Source organism: Taudactylus pleione, unplaced genomic scaffold (assembly GCF_031769625.1).
Source record: "Taudactylus pleione unplaced genomic scaffold, aTauple2 ptg000208l, whole genome shotgun sequence".
NCBI lineage: Eukaryota > Metazoa > Chordata > Amphibia > Anura > Myobatrachidae > Taudactylus > Taudactylus pleione.
Window position 1 is genome coordinate 2,842,764 of NW_028284610.1, and position 17,705 is coordinate 2,860,468.

The window sequence follows — 17,705 nt, forward strand, 5'->3', positions numbered from 1 at the left end:
GCCTCCCTCTCCTGTTTACCTTTATCTTTTGACATGTTCAAAATAAAGGCAATAAATGCAATGTTATTTGACAGCCTTCACAAAAATGAGCGTGAAGTACCCAAAGAAGACCTCCACCCCACAGGGATGGAGAGAAAAACAGTGCTAGCTATAATTGACAGACAGAAATAAAAGACAGTATCAATGCAGGAGCTAGCAAACAATCACATACAATGTATATGTAATCTAATTACAACAGACTCTAAATCAACTACACAAACACCAGGAATGGTAGCATATAGACCAATATATACCAAACCAAGGGAGAGGTATACAGGGAGACTGACCCAAACCCTCCTGAGATTAAAAGCTACAGCAGCACACTGATAGTGGACTGTGAGCATCTCATATACACGAGGGTAGGCGGAGGAACCCAGATGCGTGAATACCTTTGATGCTTTTGCATCTGAGGAGCTGCCGGGAAAGCGCCTACCTCCCCTAAGCTGCATCAAATCTACAGGTAAGCTGGCCTAATGGCATCAGATTATAAGGTCCCGGCAGTCTAGTGAGGATGCAGATGCTACAGGGCCCTGACTGCAGTGGCTTCCGTTTGCCGGAAGCAAGGACTGCCATGCGAGATTCCTCGTAAGCGAGGAATCACCTTACCTGACATCTTTGTGCATCCGGCAGTCCGGGTCCCAGCATCACTGCTAGCATGCTCAGCGGAGGCCCGCCGGAATCACCAGTCCTGTTACTGGTGTTGTGGCCCGGCAGAGGTAGATGGAGACGCATTATATGCGTCTTAATTCAGATGCTTAGTACTGCCAACCCAAAAACATAAAAGCTTAGGGCTGCCTGAGCAATCATGTTACAAAGGTGCATATTAATCCTGCCACACTAAACGAACTTAAGGCCTGTAGCTAGGGGTGGGGTATATATGGAGGAGGACCCGAGGCATCCTGGGAGCTGAAAGCTTTAACTGTTTGGTGCCTGGATCTCTCCAACCACATTATCCCCATGGTATCCCTGTGGATCCCTATGGACCCTGAATAAGAAATAAACTAAATCTAAATCACATCTTTAGGATTGATTGGGTGGAGACCATGGGCCTGATTCAGAGTTGGGAAGTAAGAAAGAGCAAGTACAGTAACTGAGCATTTTGGTAAAACCATGCTGCACTGCAGTTGGGGCAGATTTAAAATCTTCAGAGATTTGGGAGGGGTGTGTCCAAACTGAAATCTAATTTGAAGTGTAAAAATAAAACTGTCCAGCATTTGTGAGCTACGTGCAAAAGCAGCCAGTATTTACCCCACATGCAAAAAAAAGTATGTATGTGCACCCCTTGCATTGCAACATGAATTGTCCATGTACACCAGGGTTTCCAAACCACGGTCCTCAAGGCACACTAACAGTCCATGTTTTAAGGATAGTCATACTTGAGCACAGGTGACTTAATTAGTACCTCAGTTATATTGATTTAACATCTGTGTTTAATGGATATCACTAAAACCAGGATTGTTAGTGTGCCTTGAGGACCGAGGTTGGGAATCACTGATGTACACAGTTACTTGCTATTTCTTCTTCTTCTATTCCCAACTCTGAATCATGCCCCATGTTCAAGAAGGAAAAGTGGGTGGCTTCCTTTTTCCATGTCTGGGAGAGTTATGTTGACACTGCCTCTTCAACTGCAGAAAAAGATTCAAGGTAGATTGTGTCCGACTGTTTGTAATGCGTTAAGGGTCTTCTTATGAAACGGGAATGATTTTGTTCCTTTTTTTCCCTTATACTGTACCTCACTATTATTTGTAAAATTTCAAGAATGTTTATTGTATTCTCTGGACTGTTGGTTTTTACCTTCTTTACTTGTTTCATTGTTATTTATCATTGCCATCTCCATATATGATATGTACATTGTGATTGTCATTCTTTTACACTTGAAATTAAAATAAATAAAATAAAATGATAGGGGAGGAACAGTGTCAAAAAAGGTGAGACCGGTGGAATAAGAGGAAAGGAATGAATATGAGCAAAAAGAGGGAGATGTGAAGAATAGGGGGAGAGAGATGGGAATGTGGGAGGGGAAACTGCACAATAACTAGTGGCCTGGCAAATGATGGGTCCAAAAATATTAGTATACACTTAATAAAAATATATTTTTGCCTGATAATTTACACAGTGGGCCGGATTCTGCTACAGACGAAATTGCAAAGCTGCACGCAACCAGCTTTGCATTTCCGTCCTTGCAGATATGATAATGCAGCAGGAGGCATCACGCCTCCTGCTGCATTACTTATCTGAGCTGCGTTGTCCAACGCAGCATCGCATAATCTGTGGGAACATCAGACGGCTAAGTGACCCATGGAGTCACGCAATCCAGTCGCTGCAGATGAGAGGAAGAGGCCAGAAAATCTCCGCCAGCCGACAGAGATCCTGGCCTCTCCCCTCCCCCCAACGACGGGAAACGGAGGCAGTCGTTGCCCCCTCCCTGCCCACAAATAGCAGCAGACTGTCAATCAATGACAGTCTGCGTGCGAGATTGCAGACCCGCTTGCACGCACAGAACAGGTCAGGCATCTGCGCAGTTGAACCCATCATTTCACTGCAGCCCAGGACTTATAAATGCATCATTTACATCACTGCAGTCAGGAGCTTTAAATACATTTTAATTTAAGCACATTTAAATACATGCAACAAATCACATGTTAAAGCCTATTAAAGCCATTCTTAACTTTACATACAGTACCCAGGCTTGTACTTTCCAGTTGCTCTGGAGCTTAAATACCAAAACCACAGCTTATTACATTGTTACCTATACTAGTTCTGATGCTTTTCCCTGCAGTGCAGCAGCCATCAGACTCTGACATTAAACAGTTGAAACACATTTAAATATATATATATAGATATATATATATATATATATATATATATATATATATAGTGAGGCAGCACAGAGGGTTAGCCACCTCAGTGCTGTGGAAGCTATCTTGGATATAAAGGAGACCAGGCCTCTGTCCACATTAGCCCTCTGAGGTAACCTGTATTTGCTTCTAAATATATCTTCCAACAGATTTCCTAAGTAGTTGCGAGCAGTTCTCAAGTACACAGTGAACATTACCACACAAGACCAATTACCCTCTCCGATCTCCAACAAAACACCTTCATAGACCCAGATACATTTTGAGCTAATTTAAATAAGCCAATTATCTACCTCCTACTGATGAATTAATCTCTTCTTGGCCTCTTTTCCCCTGGCAAACCCGTCTCAAAACAAAATGGGAGAGCATGTAGCTACACCAAATTAGGTGTCTTGGAGCAACATGATGGTGGACAAAGCAAAGAGTTCCATTTCCAAAAGTATAAATTATATTACCAATGGTACAACACTTGACATGTTAAGTATAATGTTTCCTACAGCTACCCGCATCTGCTGGATAAATAGAGGTCACAGGGGTGTACTCTCTTTCACATTTTATAGTCAAACCCTTACTGGGTGACACAGAGGCTTCACACTGATTTACAAACTCTAAAATAAGTGTGTAAATTAAGCAAGAATGGGGTAAGTATAATCGTCTTTATTGCAAAGGTAGTGGTGCAGTGGTTAGGGAAACAGGATTGGGATCATAATGCTGTATCAAGACTATAAAATATAGAAATAAGAGTCCAGGTTTAGCAGAGTAGGAGACAGGTAGCAGAAAAGAATTCCAAGGCAGCAGATTCTGGAGCAAGTAGATAGAAAAACCAGAGATTAGCTTCTTGCAAAGTGGAGTCAATTACATGGCAAGGGCTGTTTGCTGGAGAGAGGTATTTCACAGATGGACATGTGTAGTTCACTAGCTGGGAACAAACAATAGACCGGACCGGAATAATGGCCGGGCTGGGACCGGCTAGTATAACTGGACTGAAAGCCCAATGGAGGCCGGGCTGGGACTGGCTAGTATCACTAACACCACCAAGGCATCTATTCCTCTCATAGAGGAAAGCAGTGTAAACGCCTGAAGTGAGGACATGACGGCTTGCTAAACTTAAACGTCGGTTGCGAATCACCTTCCACCCAGGTGCTTCTTCATTGGTCCAAAGAGATGGAAATCCCTCTGTGCCAAGGTCAGGGCTGTAGGGAGGATGGTCCAGTATCTCTCAATGGTAGCTCCATAACAACTCACAAGTGCAGTTGGCAGAGTGTTGTCTGGCATTATCGTGCATCAATATATCACTTGTTTGCAACAACCCAGGTCGAAGAATTGCCCACAGCAACCAGCTCAATGTATCACAATAGCGGACAGCACTCACAGTATCTACCTTGGTGACGAAATCAACAAGAAGCATGCCCTTTTGGTCCCAAAACATGGTCGCCATGACCTTCTTTGCTGATGGAGTTGTTCTGAATTTCTTTGATGGTGGGGATGATGTGTGTTTCCATATCATGGATGGATGCTTGCTTTGCCTCCAGTGTCACATGATGCACCCAGGTTTCATCACCTGTAACAATATGCTGCAGGAACTGCACTCTCTCCTCATGGTACCAGGTCACGTGCACAAGACAATCCCATCCTATTGGTTTTGTGAACTTGTGTGTGTTGCTTAGATACCCAACGTAAACACTTTTTTCTGTACCCCAGTTGCTCATAAACAATGTTGTGCACAGTAACAAGATGTTCAGTTTGTCAGCAATATCACCAACTCGAATGAGTCCATCCAGACCTTCAATGCAGCAGAAATTATTATCTGGTGGATGTGCTTGGCCGGTCAGATTGCTGCTCATCTTGAACGTCTGTCCTACCATTATCAAAGGCAATGCACCAGACATGTTTCCGTGACATGACGTTATCACTGTACACCTCGACAAATTGGCGATGACTTTTAGTTGCTGATGTGCCTTTTAGAAGCAGAATTCTGATCAGGCACCTCAATGTTTGACCATGTTTCCGCCAGCCCTGCCATGTTACAACTGATGTTGGGACAGTATGACTGATATGATATAAGGCACAGTTTAATGGCTTTAAGGGGAAGCAGCTCTGGTCTACCAGCTCTGGACTGGTGCAAAATTAGAATTAAATAGATTACACACATCAGAGATCTTGTTACCTTACTTATTGTAGTTTGCTCCCATACATTACGAAATTTTCATTCCATCCAGCCAACTAGTTGGAAAGATAATCTTTAGATGCGTTGGCAGCTTACCTGGATATCCAGAAAAATCTAATGAAGCAGCACCCCTGGTGATCAAGTGGTACTGCAACTGCTGCAAGCGGAATACAAATCATGTAGTAACTTTCTAGACATTCTGCTTAAACCTACACTTACAATAAGAGGTGGAAGAGAATGAGAAGCATTAATTACTGGGGCTTCTTCCAGGAGCGGTATTCTGGTGCTTACTGTATGCATTTTTATTTTTGCTAAGTAGATTGCAAACCTGGAAGAAGAGGACCACTGTATCCAAATCTAGGTGAACAATAAAGAGGGACCATGTCAGGGAGTCTTTATTGAAAGGTTTTATTTTTTGTCAGTGTTATATTAAAAGTCAACTACAAGTCCCAGTGGGCACAGATGCCCGAGCACGCTCTAATGGCCATTGGTATGCAGGCATTTGAAGTTTTAAATGCCAGAATACCCCAACACTTAAAACATGACAGGGTTTGCTTGCACATGTAGTTCACCAGCAAAAATATTATTTGAAACTATTTTTGACACATTCTATTACCCACTGCTACATGCAAGAGAGAAAAGCCCTAATGCTTTCAACATAGGGCTGTTTTTTCCTAGAGGAGGCCGGGCATTGTTTTGTTCTGATTCAATTCCCCTGGTGAATTCAGTCCTAGAATAGGCTAGAGGACATTATGGCAGCGGGACGCAATGTTGCGGTTAACATTATAGTGTCCCCAGCCCAGCCAGGGATGCCTAGCAATGCTAACAGCTTACAGTAATTTGCCAATAGTAGCCTAGTTTGTGCACTCTAGAGATAGTGCTACTGTGAGTTTTAATTTTGGCACATCAAAAACTATTAAGTATATAATCATGGTTTACGCAAACATACACATTTACAATTATATGCTGAGCTGCATCGATTTAAAGTACCAAAGCATATTTGCATTTTGATGTCTTTACATAAGTAGGAATCTATGCTTTTATTTGTTTGCAAAATGCACTTATATTGCAGACTACTCAGCATTGGCCCGTATGTTGGAAGCCCCAATTACAAAAGATCCTTGGACTAATTATCTCAAAATCTCAGCAAACCTTCTAAGTAATTAACATCACATAGTTTGGCAACAGCCAAGTGAATAACAGCCAAAATATGGAAACCGTAACCATCCTATTCAAAGGTAGCACAAAACTAAATTTGGCATATTGCGGCCATAAAAACAAACAAACACAAAACCTTCAATATTCATTACAGGTTTGGACGCCATGGTTTTTAGGGATGACCAGAACCAGTCACTATCTCAATAATGTATACAATGTCAGCTTCATGAGAGCCACATGCAGTGAGGAAGGTTCACTTCTCCTAGCCATAAATCTAATGCTGCTTCTCTTTATGCTACTGATCACAGCCTTGTATTTTTTGGTCTTAGGTCTCTTGATTAGGTTTTCTTTGTTTTGTACTTTTATAAAAAAAAAGTTGGCTACATATTTGTCCAAACTTTTTAATTCATTTCTGTTTGATACTGTAAAACTAAGGTGTACTTCATTGTATCCATTCTGTAATCATTTCTAGTTTGCAAAATATAAGAAAAAAATGAGTATGGTGATTATTTTAATTGCATAGGTCAGTGAAAGAGTTAAGGGCAATTTAGGTAGATACCCATAATAGAGAAATAACCCCATAATTTAAGGACTGACAGCAGCAGATATCTCAGATTCCTGCTGCAGTTCCTTTGTTACTGACTGTTAAAGCAGTCCCCATAGATTTCTATGGGGGCTGCTAAACTGTGTAACATACAAAGCTCCGGATCTTGGCCCTGGCAGCTAATGCCATCTTCAGAAAGAGTTTGCCCATAGTCACCTATGGACTATTTTAACAGATCTAATTTCTGAGAGGGACCCTCCTTTGGATCCCGGTCAGTTAACCCTTTCTCATGCTTGTGTAGCCCAATGGCCGCTCATGCGCAATACGCTCGCTGGGTCCACTAATAGGAGCAAAATGCTAGAGGTAGCTTTCACTTTGCTTCTAACCCTTCACTGGGATATATTATGTACCGCTGCTCCCACTATGATAAATGCATAATATTCATATTCACATTGCAAGTTGGGGCATATTTACTCTCACCTCACAACTGCAGGGGAAAAAAAAGCATAAATTTGCTCCATAATGTGAAGGAAATCTTTTGCTATTCACTTCACTTTAACCCAAAGTAGCACCCATTTAACATTATAACAACCTTGATCATTAAATAGTGCATCTTTAAGTTCAATATATTCCCTTAAACCTGGCCAACGTGCCACAACATGTGGCAGCTCAACTGCATGGTTTGATAATAGCCTCAAAAATGAAGAGATCCATTTTACACTCTGTGGGTTTTATTAAAGATGCTCTTTTTCTATAATTTTTTTTACCCATAGTAAAGTGTTTATAGTGAACTCTGCAAAAGAGTTTGAGCGTTCTGAAATAAATTTGCATGGGATAGTTGGTATTGTTGGTTTTCATTATTTTGTAAATGAGATTATGAAATATTGAATCAATAAAAGTTACCATAAAACTTCCAAATTAAGCTCTAACACTTTTATGGTAAGTAGAATGAGATGGAAAGTTAGAGTCTCCAATTTCCTATCATTAATTTTACACTCCGACAAGGAACTTTAGGTCTCCATTTCTAAAAAACAGAAGAAAAAATAGTTAACATTTGAATGGGTTCCATTCCAAGATGCAGCCACATGCTTTGAACTTACCTTACCAGCAGAAGTCAGGTAACTGGCCTAAAAGGTGCCCATAAACGGTGTGATTTTTCTTTACACAATTTTGGCCGTTTTCGATCATTCGTAATGACCAATCTTGTAAAAAATGGCGTATTCCAGTACAATTACAATGCACGTCCCCGACGTCGTGTATTGGCATCGCATACAACTTAACCCGCAGTAAGATTTCTACCTATCGTGTAGGATTTGACACACATCGTACAGTGTTTAGCTTGATGTATGAGTTACGATGTCCCTGGCCACTCCCCTCCTCCATTTTGTGACAGACGACAGGAGAAGTCAAGAGAAGCTCCAGCATGGTCTATCTTGCGGAGGTTTGCAGTATAAAAAGTGAGTAATCGCCTGTATTCTACTATGTAAACCCTGAACCACAATGTACCCCTGTACCACTTTTGCTTATTAACCATTGCATCCCCAATGTGTATTAATCCCTGCCCCACAAGTGCGTATTAACCACTGCCCCCAATGTGCATTAACCCCTGCACCCCCAATGCGTAATAACTCCTGGCCCACCAATGCGTATTAATCCCTGCCCCACGAATGTACCCTATGCCACCAACGTAGTAGCCCATCAATGGTTAATATCCACTGCACCCGCAATGTACACACTGCCCCAGCTAATGTTATGACAGTGTAGGACAATGCAATTTGTCCCCAATTGTTTAAAAAAATAAATAAATGTACTATAAAATAAACTGACAGATTTAAACATTTTAGAAAACATTAAAAACATAACTAAATAAAATAATTCAACTGTTAAAACTTTTAAAACATTTTTTTTCTATTTTCCCACAGAAATGACCAGTGCAAGAGAGCGCCAGTTTGTCAACGGTTTTCTCGAGCGCTATCGGCCCACGAATGTCTGTGACGCATAAAGGGGCCCGACTACAGCAATAAATACAAGAGAGCTGCTGCAATTGAAGAACTTGTATCTTTCAGCAAGCCATTCCACGACGAGGCTTCCCCGAAGTGGGTGAAAGCGAAAATACAGAATTTACGGACAGTGCACGTAAAAAAAAATAAAAAACAGCAGCAGACGCGGGCAACTGGAGTGGGGGCCGATGAGGTATACACCAGTACCTTGTGGTACTTCGACCTGCACGAGCAGGAGCCGCAGACAGCTTCAGAAGTGCTCATGGTCGACAGTGTCGTGTCCCTGAGAAGCAGCAAAAGGACACCGCTGAAAAATAACTTCCGTCCTCTTTGGATGTGGTAAGTACAGACATTGTGCATACACACCATGCCAAATGTTTTTTAAAAGTTCAATAGTCCATATCACAATAGCAGATACTGTCCTCCTACCATGGTACTGCCCCCCACTCCATAAAAGTAGACCAGGTATTGCTCCCTTAACTCTTTAGCCCCCGCAGTCCATGTTGACACCACAACTGCAGATGGGGCCACAGAGGGCATTTGCAATGTCTCCTGTGGATGGTCTGGGTCGTCTGGTGTAGCTGTGTCTAATGTCCTCTGTTGTATAGTGGAAGTTTGCAGAGGAAATTATGGAGGACACAGCAGGCTAAGACAACAGAATCTATTTTGCCCACACGTAGATTTATAGCCGTACTGAAGATTCTTAATCGGTTGCAGAGAATGCCAAAGGTGTTTCCCACTATCCTCCGTGCCCTGGATAGACGGCAATTGAAGATGCGCTTTTCTTTCTTCAAGCCCCTTTACGCATATGGCTTCAGTAAGTGTTCATGGAGAGCAAATGCCTCATCAGCCACAAAAACATAGTTTAGGCCGTGCTTGGTTGCTGCTGTAGTTAGCAAATTCAGACGGTTGGTGTTAAGTCTCTCATAGAAGAGGATTTGGTTTAATCACCCTCCATCATAAGCACGGCCATTTTTGCACACATCAACAAAAATAATCTCGTAATTGGCATTCACCACCGCCATGAGCACTATACTAAAAAAACCTTATAATTGTAATAAAAGAATCCGCTGTGCCATCAATGGCTCCACCGCAGTTGAGGAAATTCCACAACATTCAAATTCCTAAGCAATGGTCTGCCACTCCTCCACCGTTGTTGGGAACTTGAATAAAGAAAATACAAATTAGAAAACATGTTCGACCACCTGGGCACTCATATAGCCAGTAGTCTCCGGGAAATAAATGAATGCCAACAATCCATGCCCAGAGGATCATCTATGAGACAGTGATCGGGGAAGATTGAAGCAGCTGGGCACCGCAACAAGGCTGACCGCTGAGCCTCTGCCTTCTGACAATGGTGCACCCACCCTATGGGTCATCCTCATCCCATTCTACCAGCCACCAAGTTACCAGGTCACACAACTGGGGCCAAACCCATCCCACCGTACACCCTATCCCACTTACCTTACTCCCAAACCCACCAACCCCTCCACATTCTCTGAGGTTCTTTACACTGCCTTGTTGGCAGAGGATGAGTAGCCACCCCAATTTTTTAAATTATAGTAAAATTAAAATATCAACAAGTTTCATCTCTTCCAATAGCTAATGCATGGTATACGGTGCAGGTGACGCGGATTGGACACTAACCGCATGTCGCAAGGACAGATTGGGGAATGCCAGGGCCTCAATCTGGACCTTCGCCATGTGCTTCTTGGCCTATTCAATCAGTTGTCTGACACACCATATACCATGCAGATGCCTAGCTATTGGGAGAGAGAAAACTTGTTGATTTAGCTGTTTTTCTACATTTAAAACTATGTTAGTTTTCGTAAACATTTAAAAGCAGCCATGTTAGTTTTGCTTTTAAGTAAAAATACATTTATTGATATTTACAGACATGTTGGTTGATTTTTTTCCCTCAGTGAAATACATTTTTTTTAGTGTTTTTACTCACCTTAAAGTAGTGGAACTTCAGGACATTGACAAGGGAATCACAGGTGTCCGGGATTATGCGCCCAAAAGCCTGGAGGAATGAGGGTCCCAAACTTCAGGTCTTTAAATGACCTTCCTGTAGCCAGGTACTTCAGGGTAGCAATGAGCCTCTCCTCAGCCAGGATGGTTCTCCTCATGCTGGTGTCCTGCCTTTGGAAATAGATGCAGCAACTTCTGGAAGGTGGCATCATCTATAAGCAGTTAGTTGCGGTAATCGTCCGGGTTGTTCTCCCTAATCTCCATCAACAGGGGCATATGGGAGCGAGTCTCCCTCCTCATCATCCACTCCTTGGTCCAGCTAGACCTCATCCTTCTCCTCAGCTCCATCACCTTTCAGCTTCAGATAGCCATAGGCTAGCAGAAGCTTACAGCAATAGGAATCCATCACCACAAAACGTAGTATAGAACACACAAAGCAAAGCACAATAGCAATGTACAGCGTTCAGCAGGGTATAAAGCCAAGCCTCACTAGTCATAGAGCAGAGTGTGCCCAGATCTAAAATTAAATGTTACCTTTTATACCCCCTAGATAAGCCCTCCCCTATTAAAATTTAAGCAGATGCATCGTGAGGTTGTTTGCTGCTTTAAGTCACATCAAATTGTATGCTCGACTGTACAAACGTACCATTTGTTGGCACAAATCGTAAAGAATTTCAAGGGAAACCGTATACAAATTGCACCTTTAGACATAATAGAAACAGTAATATATATATATATATATATATATATATATATATATATATATATATATATAGTCAGGTCCATAAATATTGGGACATTGACAGAATTTTCATATTTTGGCCTCTATTCACCACCACAATGGCTTTGAAATGAAACAAACAAGATGTGATTTAACTGCAGACTTTCAGATTTAATTTGAGGGTAATTACATCCAAATCAGGTGAACGGTGTAGGAATTACAACGGTTTCTATATGTGCCTCCTACTTTTTAAGGGGCCAAAAGTAATGGGACAAACTAAACAATCCTAAATCTAACTCACATTTTAATACTTTGTTGCAAATCCTTTGCAGGCAATTACAGCCTGAAGTCTGGAACGCATAGACATCACCAGACGCTGGGTTTCATCCCTGGTGATGCTCTGCCAGGCCTCTACTGCAAATGTCTTCAGTTCCTGCTTGTTCTTGGGGCATTTTCCCTTCAGTTTTGTCTTCATCAAGTGAAATGCATGCTCAATCGGATTCAGGTCAGGGGATTGACTTGGCCATTGCATAACATTCCACTTTTTAGCCTTAAAAAACTTTTGCAGTATGCTTCGGGTCATTGTCCATCTGCACTCTGAAGCGCCGTCCAATGAGTTCTGAAGCATTTGACTGAATATGAGCATATAATATTGCCCAAAACACTTCAGAATTCATTCTGCTGCTTTTGTCAGCAGTCACATCATCAATAAATACAAGGGAACCAATTCCATTGGCAGCCATACATGCCCACGCAATGACACTACCACCACCATGCTTCACTGATGAGGTGGTATGTTTTGGATCATGAGCAGTTCCTTTCCTTCTCTTCCCATCACTCTGGTACAAGTTGATCTTTGTCTCATCTATCAATAGGATGTTGTTCCAGAACGGTAATGACTTTTTTAAATGTTGTTTGGCAAACTCTAATCTGGTCTTCCTGTTTTTGTGGCTCACCAATGGTTTGCATCTTGTGGTGAACCCTCTATATTCAACTCTTGTGAAGTCTTCTCTTGATTGTTGACTTTGACACATATACATCTACCTCCTGGAGAGTGTTCTTGATTTGGCCAACTGTTGTGAAGGGGTTTTTCTTCACCAGGGAAATAATTCTTTTGTCATCCACCACAGTTGTTTTCCATGGTCTTCCGGGTCTTTTGGTGTTGCTGAGCTCTCTGGTGCGTTCTTTCTTTTTAAGAATGTTCCAAACAGTTGATTTGGCCACACCTAATGTTTTTGCTATCTCTCTGATGGGTTTGTAATGATGTAATGATGGCTTGCTTCACTGATAGTGACAGCTCTTTGGATCTCATATTGAGAGTTGACAGCAACTGATTCCAAATGCAAATGTCACACCTAGAATCAACTCCAGACCTTTTACCTGCTTAATTGATAATGAAATAACGAGGAAATAGCCCACACCTGTCCATGAAATAGCTTTTGAGTTGATAGTCCCATTACTTTTGGCCCCTTAAAAAGTGGGAGGCACATATAGAAACTGTTGTAATTCCTACACCGTTCACCCGATTTGGATGTAATTACCCTCAAATTAAATCTGAAAGTCTGCAGTTAAAGCACATCTTGTTTGTGTCATTTCAAAACCATTGTGGTGGTGAATAGAGGCCAAAATCTGAAAATTCTGTCAATGTCCCAATATTTATGGACCTGACTCCATGAAACCATGCCTCCATCTTTTTTGAACTTATGATTTACTTGAGGAAGGAGGGAGATTGGAGGAAACCGGTCCACAAACTGGAAAGTCCACTTGACTGACAGAGCGTCCACCAAGAGAGCACTGGCATCTCTTGTCGTGAACCTGTACTGAAGCAGCTTGTGATTTAGTCATGAGGTCCACGTCTGGAAGGCCCCACCTGTCCAATAGGAGTTGAAACACTTCTTGGCAAAAGAGAGACCATTCCCCTGGATGCATGTCGTGGCGGCTGAGGAAGTCCGCTTCCCAATTTAGCACTCCTGGAATGAACACAGCCGATATGGCTGGTAGATGGCCTTCAGCCCATGTCAGAATGCGTGACACCTCTGTCATTGCCGTCTGACTTAAAGTTCCTTCTTGATGGTTTAGATAAGCCACTGTTGTGGCATTGTCTGACTGTACTTGCACGGGTTTTCTGTGAATCAACAGCCTGACTTGCTGCAGAGCCCTGAAGACTGCCCGCAGTTCCAATATATTGATTTTAAGTGCAGATTCCTCTGTGATCCACCTTCCCTGAAAGTGTGCCCTGTCACTGCGCCCCAGCCCTGAAGACTGGCATCAGTCATCAGAAGGACCGTCAGAGATACAAAAGGGATGCCCCTTGGTGAGGTGAGCCTTCTGTAGCCACCAGGTCAGTGACAAGCGTACCTCCGGAGAGAGCACCATCATTTGAGTCCGTATATGATGGGGAAATCCGTCCCACTTGGAGAGGATCAATAGCTGCAGAGGCCGGGAATGAAACTGGGCATAATCCACCATGTCAAATGTCGACACCATGCATCCCAGTAACTACATTGCTGAGTAGACTGACATTCGGCGCTTGTGAAGGCATCTGCGTACATGCGTCTGCAAAGTGGAGATCTTTTCTGCTGTAAAAAAAATCCTTTGCTGTTGTGAATCCAACCGGCTCCCAGATGGAGCATCCTTTGAGACGGAATCAGTGAGGACTTTTTCTAATTTATCAACCACCCGTGTACCTGGAGCAAAAATATCGTTAGCTGCAGGTGGTGGTGAAGTACCTCTGAGGACGCTGCTAGTAGCAAGAGGTCGTCCAGGTATGGTAACTAGGCAGATCCCCTGCAGCCGCAGATGGGCTGCCATTACCACCATGACCTTTGTAAACACCCAAGGTGCAGTTGTAAGGCCAAACAGCAGAGCCTGAAACTGGAAAGGTTGTTGTGACACAGCGAACCTGAGAAAACATTGGTGAGCTGAAACAATCGGAATATGCAGGTATGCATCCTGAATATCAGGGGTAACCATAAAATCCCCAGGTTCCACAGCCAGTATAACTGAGTGGAGGATCTCCATTCTGAACCTGGGTACCCTGAGGAATTTGTACAGGGACCGTAGATTGAAAATAGGATGGTAAGAACAGTTTGGCTTCTGGACTAGAAAAAGGCTGGAATTATATCCTGTTCCTTTGTGACAACGGGACCGGTACAATGACCCCTGCCTGCAGCATAGATTGTACCACCTCTTGAATAGCCACAGCCTTGTCCGAGTTTTTCGGAAGTCCTGTGCAAAATAATTGATGGTGAGGCCTACTGTGAAAGAGAGGGCATACCCCAGAGAGACCACTTCCTTCACACAGAAATCCGTGGTAGTTTGACCAGTACTGGGCGAACTGAAGAAGTCGGACTCCCACCCTGGGGTCTCCCAGGAGGAGGCCCATCCCATCAAGCGGAGTTTGTCATCAGGCTTGGGAGCCGGAGGTCTGGTACTCCAGGGCTGCTTCTTAGGCTTGGCAGATTTCTTGGCGGTGGATGGCCTGGGAAAGGACTAAGTTCTAGCCTTACCTGGGGCCCGATAGGTCCGAAAGGACGGAGTCCAAGCAGAAGGCAGCTATTCACAATCTTGTCCAAATCAGGGCCAAACAAGACTTTACCATCATAAGGCAAACTTTCCAACCCCTTCTTGGATTCCGCATCAGCTCTCCAAGAACGGAGCCACAGAGAACGGCGAGCTGCAATTGCCTGCCGAAGAAACCCTGGCATTTAGTAGGCCAATATCTAAAGCTGTCTCATTTATATGTACAGTAGCCAAATCTCTGAGATTTCCCACCAGATTCAGCTGTTCCCTGGTAGCATTAGAGGCTAAGGATGTTTCAAGGCTATTAGCCCAACATTCCATGGCCCGAGCCACCCAGCAAATGGCTATAGCTGGTCTGCACGCAACCCCCGAAATGGAATAAACAGAATTAAGGCATACCTCTACCTTCCCATCTGTAACATCTTTCAGGGATGACATGGAAAGCGTTGTGCTTCTTACCAAGCGCGTGACATGGGAATCCTCCACTGGTGGAGTCTCCCATATGGAAAAATAATTCTTAGCAAAAGGGTAAGCAGAGACTAGACGCTTCTGTGGTTGATACCGCTTTCCAGGTGTTTTCCAAGCTACCTCCAAGTGATTCACCAATTGGTCAGACAATTGGAATGTAGCCTCAGTCACCTTTTCTTCCATGAAATATGCATGCCTAGATTTAGGCCCAGGAGGCTCACCCTACTCAATGATCAGGACTGCTTTTACAGATTTTATTAGCCCTGGAATATATATTTTAGACTTGACCCCCGCCTCCAGAGGAAGTAGCTCAGAGTCAGACTCATCTAGAAGCAGTCCATCATCAGATGACACATCACCATCATCCCATACAGTAGAATGCGACGAAAGCAAGACCCTTTTAGCTGGTCTGCTGATAGGTGCGTCCTGCTGACGTATCTCAGTCCCACCCTGCACAATAGCAGGAACTGTATTAACCCACTGAGGGGGCAACACCTGTGAAGGTGTAGTAGGTTGCAGCAGGTTTTGCACTGGCAAAAGGTGCTGTTGTTGAAACTGAACTGTGGACATATAGGAGGGCCTGTTAAACGCCCTGCAATGGCTAATAGTGCTTTTACAAAGCACTCCCATTGCGGCTCCTGCTGAACGGCAGAAGCCTCATAAGGACCTGTGGCAATGTAACACCGGAAATGTAACTCCTCAGAAGCTATGTCCCCTGCCATTAACACCGCTGTACATTTTTTACAGGGCAGTTTAATAGGGGTTAACTTAGTCATATCACTCTCACTGCCAGATATAGTAAAGAAGATCACTTAACAGAGACTGAGGGCCAAATGTAATCGGGTGTCAGTTTTGGTAAATTGTGAGTTTTGTGCTAAACTCGCAATTTTTCACAACTCTCCAATGTAATAAGGTGTCAGTTCAATAGAACTCGCGTTTTTTAAGTGTTACTAAAAATCTCCATTCTCAAACTTGCATCCAGATGTTTTCACATTGAAAACAATCAACTCACCCAATGTAATAGGGTGTCTGTTTTAAAATGGCAAAAAAAAAAGATAACCAAAAGTCCTCAAATAATAGACCTGCTTCAGGTTAGCGAGTATATCCTGAGCAGGTCAGATTAACACAGAAACATGCACATATCCATGAGATAAGTACACACAGAAACATGCACGTATGTAAAAGGTTTTACATTATAAAAAAAATGCTGTGCACCCCCTCCCCAAAAGCATAACCAGCCGCAGGCTTTATAAAGCCTGTCCTGGTTCTAAAAATACAGGGGCCAAAATGCGTAGGGGACCCCTGTATATTAAGAACCAGCACAGGGCTTTGTTGAGCTGGTCCTGGTTCTGGAAAATCAGGGGAAAAAATGAGTAGGGGTCTCCTGAAAATTCCAAAACCAGCACCAAACTCTTTCTAGCGGGGGGATAATCCCGCAGCCGGAGAAAACCTTTCACCGGCCTGGTGTGCATGCCCGCTGGTCATTTAGACATCCATCATCGTGCAAACATGCTGGTCAACCTGACGATAACGTCAGGTTGAGCATGTTTGCAGATGATTGATGAGCCTGCACTGAACGACTGCTAGTTCAGTGCAGGCTCATAACACACTGACAAACGACTTCACGATTACAATGTCGTAATCGTGCAGTCGTTTTCATGTCTGCTAGTGAATGGGCATCTTTAGTGTGGACGCAGGACTCAGTGCGTGGCCACACTGCTGTCATCCCCAGGGTGTCCCCCAACCCTGGAGGAAAAAGACTGTGTCTTGGCACCCCGTAGCGTCCAGCCACATCTAGGAATCCTCCGGGGTCCCAGCTAGCCAAGACTCCTGCCCACCAAGAGGCACGAATCAGTACAGGCGTCTCAGCACCAGTGGGATGATGTAGCGGCCGTGCGAACTTCCACTGGACTGTTCACGCTGACCGCACTTAGAAAAAACGTAACATTTTCAGGGCTTTTAGTAAGAGCTGTACTGCAATACAGTGACCCAACTCCGGCCTGGAACCAAACGAAACCGAGGAGCCTCCGGCCCGGGGGCGGGGTATAGAGGGAGGCCCTTTTGCATCCTGGGAGAAAACTTTAACTGCATGGTGCCCGGATGTCTTCGTCATCACCTATACCCCAAGGTCTCCTGTGGACCTTTTATTGAAAAAAAATAATGTAAAAAATAAATTGGCTTCATATTATCCCAAAATCACTTTTTCTACTTTTTTGTTTAATTAATTTGCATTTACACCAAAAGTTTACATTTCATAATT